General features: G+C 40.0%; 1 protein-coding gene across 1 annotated transcript in view; it reads left to right on the top strand.

The window, feature by feature from the left end:
- CREB3L3 (cAMP responsive element binding protein 3 like 3) overlaps positions 1-6184 on the top strand; it is a 41806-nt gene that overhangs the window by 1518 nt on the left and 34104 nt on the right. The gene's annotated exons all lie outside the window — the stretch shown is intronic.

The raw sequence follows: 6184 nt of genomic DNA, 5'->3' as shown, positions 1-6184 counted from the left end.
TTTGGGTGTTTCCACCTTTTGGCTGTGATGAATAGTGCTGCTATGAATATGGGTGTACCAATATCTGTTCATATTCCTGCTTGCAATTTTTTTGGATATCTACTTAGAAGCGGAATTGCTGGATTATATGGTGTTTCTATGTTTAATTATTTTGAGGGATCATACTGTTTTCCACAGCGGCTACACCATTTTATGAGAAAGGTCATTTTTAACACCAATTAAAAAAAAAAAAAGGAGGCAGTATATGGCACTGAATAAAGGCACAGCCATTTAAGTGGGAAAAAGTTGGCTTCATGAAAAACTCACCACATTGCTTTTTTTGGCTCACATCTATGAGCACCTGTGTGCATTTCATGGTAGGGTGCATCTTCACGTGGGAAAAAACAGAGAGAGGAAGGTTCAGTCCACCTCTTCTAGGTTCAGCCCAGGTCCCCTGGTCCCCCTGGCTCAGCCCTGCCCACTTCCTGTCCAGCCTCCCTGCAGTCATTCTTTTAATAGTTAATTTGCAAGCCTTTTAGGTGCTAGACCCGCTCTGGGCACTGAGAGATACAATGTTTAAAAAAATAGCTACATAATCTAAATATACATAATTGCAAAATGTGACAGTGGTCTAAAAATGCAAAGTTGTAACCATAGCTCTCCCCTGATGAAAACTGCTCCCAGACACTGCCTGCCCCTCCACTTTTACAATCTGAGCTGTGTTTGTTTTGCCTCTCACTGCTCCCAGTCGCTCATCCAAAATTCAGAAGAATGCTCATCTAGCCTCAAATAATGCCATGACCTTTCCCAGATCTGGGCGTTTCCAATATCTTTCTGTTCTGCAAAATGATTTCTCTATGATTTTATTTTATTTTAGGCTATATATACATATAGTCTTTTTTATTGAGCTGTAACTCACATGTAATAAACGCACAGTTCTTGAATGTTCAATTCCTTAAGCTTTTATAACTGTATACACCCATGAAACCATTCCCGGAAACAAGATGCAGAACATTTCCATCACTACAGAAAGTTTTCTCGTTGTCCTATTCAGTTAATCCCCCTTGCCCCAAGCAGCAGTGGTGTGCTGGTAAATGTTTAACAATGGGCTTGTGAAACGAGAGATTTAGAGAGAGAGAGATTTAGAGAGAGAGAGAGAGGCTGCTTTGTAATTTGTAGTACTTGTCCTTTTCTGTGGTGTATATATTCCCACCGAGACTTATTTCCATCTACCATGAAGTTGGAAAGGATAGTAACAATAGGCACCTATGAGCCAAGACAAGCTGGCTGCAGCCCCCTACTCCCCTACAGGCACCCTAGATTCTGATTTCTATCCCCAGAGATTAGTTTTGCATGTTCTAGAGCTTCGTGGAAATGGAATTGTACAGTATGTACTCTTGTGCCCAACTTCTTTTGCTCAGCAAAATATTTTGGCCATTCATCCATGTGATTGTATGTAACAATAATTTGGTTTTTTCCTTGCTGTATGTATGATATTCCATCGTGCATACCTGGGGGACTGCCCTTCATGTAGACCAATCAGTTAGTTCTTTTTTTTTAAATTGAAATATAGTCAATTTACAATGTTTCAGGTGTACAACAAAGTGATTCAGTTATGTATATATTATATATTTTTCAGATTCTTTTCCATTATAGGTTATTAAATGATATTGAATATAGTTCCCTGTACTATACAATAGGTCCTTGTTGTTTATTTTATGTATAGTGGTGTGTATCTGTCAATCACAAATTCCTAATTTATCTCCTCCCTTTCCCCTTTGGTAACCATAAGTTTGTTTTCTATGTTTGTGAGCCTGTTTCTGTGTTGTAAAGAGGTTCATTTGTATCATTATTTTTAGATTTCACATACATGTGACATATGATATTTGTCTTTGTCTGACTTAGTATAATAATAATCTCTAGGTCCATCCATGTTGCTGTAAATGGCATTATTTCATTTTTTTTTTTTATGGCTGAGTTAAATTAGTTCTTGAGGAGGATCAAGGGATCAAATCTTTTCTAATGAGCAGAATTTTCTCCTCGATTCCTAGTTGGGGGCTCAGCATACATTAAATCTGATTCTCCCTGTTCCTTCCAGTTCCCTATTCCTTGGAATTCCCAATACACCCTGCTTGTTTCTGGCGTATGGCTCTCGCTGCATTCTGATTCGCTTCCCTGCTCTCTTATTCTATCTTCCCGTCTAGTTATGAACATTTTGAAGGCAAGGAAGATGTTGGATTTGTCTGTTTCTCTTCCAGTCCACCTCCTTGGATAGTGGAAGCCTCCGAATATATGCTACTTGAATTAATGAAATGGGTGCTCCTGTCCTTGGGAGGCGAACTTCCTGCTAATCACCTGATGCTCAGCCCTTGTTATAGAACATAAGCTTTTATTGTTGAGATTACAGCAGACTTGCCCTCCAGCCCCTTCTCTATCTTGACCACGGAGTACATTTTTCTCTGTAACCTCACCCTGTTACCTATCTCTCTGCTTATCATTGGTTCCAATCACATCTTTCTTGATACATCTGTTCCCTGGTCCCAGAGACTTGGATCTCTCTGAAATCTCCCCCTCCCCATGGAAATTAGTTTCTAATGGCTTTGTTGATAGATTCAATTCAAAGTGGTGTTTATCTTACTCAGGAACAATTTAGCATTAATATCACATGTGTACACTTGGCCTATCTCGGAATTCACCCTGAACTTTATCTCTCTCACCTGGGCAATGGATTAACTGGAAGAACGGCTGACCTGACCCCTTTGCATACTGCAGTTGAACTCTATCTGGACTACCTACAACCCAGCAATTCTACCCATAGGCATATGCCCTTCTATAACCAGGAGACACGTACGCTAATGTTCTCTTTGGCAAAAATCTGGAAACAACACGAATATCCATTGATGGAAAAATATGTTCCAGTATAGTCCCCAAAGAAATATTAGGCAGCAGTAAACTCGCAAATGACACAACAACGTAAAAAAGTCTTAGAAAGTTACAGAAGACTTTTGATGACACCATTTTTTTTTTTTTTTTAGATTTTATTTAATTTTGGCTGCATTGGATCTTTGTTGCTGTGTGCAGGCTTTCTCTAGTTGTGGTGAGCGAGGGCTACTCTTCGTTGCTGTGTGCAGGCTTCTCATTGTGGTGGCTTCTCTTGTTCCAGAGCACGGGCTCCAGGCACACAGGCTTCAGTAGCTGTGGCATATGGGCTCAGGAGTTGTTGCTCATGGGCTCTAGAGTGCAGGCTCAGAAGTTGAGGTGCATGGTCTTAGTTGCTCCGCAGCATGTGGGATCTTCCCGGACTAGGGCTCAAACCGGTGTCCCCTGAAAATGGCAGGCGGATTCTTAACTACTGCGCCACCAGGGAAGTTCCCATCACCTCAATTTTTTTTAAAGGTAAAAAGTATTTATACTCAAAACATCACATCCTAATTATATTTTGCTATTATGTGTGCTTTTTAATTTGCTTTGATTTTCACCTATTTTCATTGTTTTTGTTACTGTATCTGTTTGGTGGAAATATGATGGGGAGGTACTTTCTGTACTTTTTAAACTTTGTGTCATTGACATCACATTGGCAGATTGAAATGGTCCCTAGTGGGAGTATTTACACCCTGGAAATTGGCAAATGATACAAATGAGGGCTTGATTTATTGTGTTTTTGATTGCATAGAATGAGTCAGAAAATATTTTGGTAAAAGGATCGGTCAATATTTTCTGCTTTGTGGGCCCTACATCTCTATTGCATGTCTGTACGGAGAGAGCAGCCACAGACCACACTAACCAAATGGGCATGGCCAGGTGCCAATAAAACTTTATTTACATAAACAGGCAGAGGATCATAGCATGCCAACTCCTGGTTTAGGCTTTAAAAAGTGGTGGAGACATGCCGCGGAGCGGCTGGGCCCATGAGCCATGGCCGCTGAGCCTGCGCGTCCAGAGCCGGTGCTCTTCAACGGGAGAGGCCACAGCAGTGAGAGGCCCGCGTACCGCAAAAAAAAAAACAAACAAAAAAAGTGGTGGAGAAAAGTTAATAATGCAGATTAAATGTCAAAATGTGTGTGTCTACTATTGTTAGGTTGTGACTAGCACACACACACAGAAATGGAAAGATATTTTCCAGTATGCAAAAACCGTTACATGATTCACCAAAGAAGACATTCACATTATTGATGAACAAGTGAAATTCCAACATACATCTTCACTTTCATGTTACTTATTAACATAAATGAAAAATATTGCCAACGTTCATGTCAGAACTACACTTGTTCCATTATTTGCCACCAGAGGTTGGCTATGGATACAAGAGTTTGGCAAAAATCAACCAAAACCTATTCTGAGATTCAAGTGGCTATGTAGAATTTATAATACGGTATTGTATATGTGATTATTATTTGTAAATTGTGTCCTACACCTCCTTTATATTGTTAACATTTAAAAGTATATATTAGGGGGCTTCCCTGGTGGCACAGTGGTTGAGAGTCCGCCTGCCGATGCAGGGGACATGGGTTCGAGCCCTGGTCAGGGAAGATCCCACATGCCGCAGAGCAACTAAGCCCATGCGCCATAAGTACTGAACCTGCTCTCTAGAGCCCGGGAGCCACAACTACTGAGCCCACGTGCCACAACTATTGAAGCCCATGAGCCTTGATCCCGTGCTCTGCAACAAGAGAAGCCACCACAATGAGAAGCCCATGCACCATAACAAAGAGTAGCCCCCACTCGCCGCAACTAGAGAAAGCTCATGTGCATCAACGAAGAAAAAAATATAAAATAAATAATAATAATAATAAATATATATATTATATAATGCATGTATATTATATACGTGTAATGTATATTCGACATATAGAGATGTCTGCAATGCATGTATATTATACACACGTATATTCAACATATAGAGATGTCTGCAGTGCATGTATATTATACACATGTAATGTATATTCAACATATAGAGATGTCTGCAATGCATGTAGTTATACATGTATAATATATATTAGATATACAGAGATATCTAAATTCCCTTTCAAGAGAGCCGGTTGTTAAACACAGACCAACACACCACTACTTTTATACATTGGGGAGCTGAAATATTCCTCCACCAAAACGGTGTGCATTCATTCAACTAACATTTATTGAGTGTCTACTCCCTGCCAGGCAGAAAGACCTACCCCAGGGGATATGGATATTCACTAATTACTTCATTCAACAGAAACGTCTGTGATCATTCCCTCCATCAGCTTCGATCCAGATACTTAGCTATTCAGAGAGAGAAAGGGATATGGGGTTGAGCAAAAACTCAGGAAGTAGCAAATAAGTGGACAAAAGCACAGAGGCCCATCTCTGTGGTGGCATCCCTAGAGGGATTTTTTTGTGTTTTTTGCTTGTTTGTTTTGTTTGTTTTTCTTTTCGTTTTGTTGGTGGCCGCACCACCCGTGTCTTGAGGGATCTTTGTTCCCCAGCCAGGGATGGAACCTCAGACCTGGGCAGTGAAAGTGCAGAGTCCTAACCACTGGACTGCCAAGGAATTCCTATCTCTCTTTCTTTCTTTCTTTCTTTCTTTCTGTCTTTCTTTCTTTCTTTCTTCCTTCTTTTCTTCCTTTCTTTCTCTTTCTTCCTTCCTTCCTTTCTTTCTTTTCTTTCTCTCTTTTTCTTCCTTCCTTTCTTTCTTTCTTTCCCCTTCCTTCCCTCCTTCCTTCCTTTTTACCTCCTTTTATTATTTGATTATTTTTCTTGAGATATAATTGACATATAACATTATCTTAGTTTCAGGTGTACAGCCTAATGATTTGGCTTATGTATATATTGAGAAACAATCACCACAACAAGACTAGTTAACATCCGTCACCACACATAGTTAACAAACACCTTTTTTTTTTCTTGTGATGAGAAATTTTAAGACCTCCTCTCTTTGCAACCTTCAAATATACAACACGGTACTATTACCTATAGTCACCATGCTGTACATTGTGTCCTCAGGACTCATTTTATAACTGGAAATTCGTACCTTTTGACACCTTTCACGCATTTCTCGCCCCTCCCATCCCCACCCCTAGAGTTGTTTTTCTTTTTTAATTATGTTGTATCATGTCCTGAACAATGGATGGGCAAGATGATATCTATTTTACAGCTGTGCAGAAAGGGTCCATGCAGATGAATAAGAATTAGGAGGAATGTGGAAAAGGAGTTTGACTTGGGGCAGGGG

This window comes from Delphinapterus leucas, unplaced genomic scaffold, assembly GCF_059928025.1.
Source record: "Delphinapterus leucas isolate spDelLeu-1000000601 "Yukka" unplaced genomic scaffold, BTC_Dleu_Yukka2 spDelLeu_asBTCV2_sq25, whole genome shotgun sequence".
NCBI lineage: Eukaryota > Metazoa > Chordata > Mammalia > Artiodactyla > Monodontidae > Delphinapterus > Delphinapterus leucas.
The sequence above is the reverse complement of the archived record's forward strand: the minus strand, read 5'-3'. Positions and strand labels throughout refer to the sequence as shown.